Source organism: Trichechus manatus, unplaced genomic scaffold (assembly GCF_000243295.1).
Source record: "Trichechus manatus latirostris isolate Lorelei unplaced genomic scaffold, TriManLat1.0 scaffold00187, whole genome shotgun sequence".
Lineage (NCBI taxonomy): Eukaryota > Metazoa > Chordata > Mammalia > Sirenia > Trichechidae > Trichechus > Trichechus manatus.
The window spans coordinates 3,615,365-3,615,688 of NW_004444123.1; positions in this window are offsets into that span (position 1 = coordinate 3,615,365).

Consider the following 324-nt stretch of genomic DNA (forward strand, 5'->3'; position numbering starts at 1 on the left):
TCTTTAAAAAAAAATTTGAGATCCTATGATATTGCAAACTTTCTATCAGGCCTCATAGAAGTTGCAAAAACAAACAAACTGGTCTACACTCGGATGGCTTGCAATCTCTGCGAGAAAACACAAGGCAATCACAGGAGAAAGGAGTGAGCGGTGGGTCATCAGAAGGACTGTACAGCGCTTCTCACACTGTTTGGAAATTATTTGTCCACTCTTCTCACATCCCTGGGACATGTTATCAGGAGGGACCAGTCCCTGGAGAAGGACATCATGCTTGGTAAAGTAGAGGGTCAGTGAAAAAGAGGAAGACCCTCAATGAGATGGACT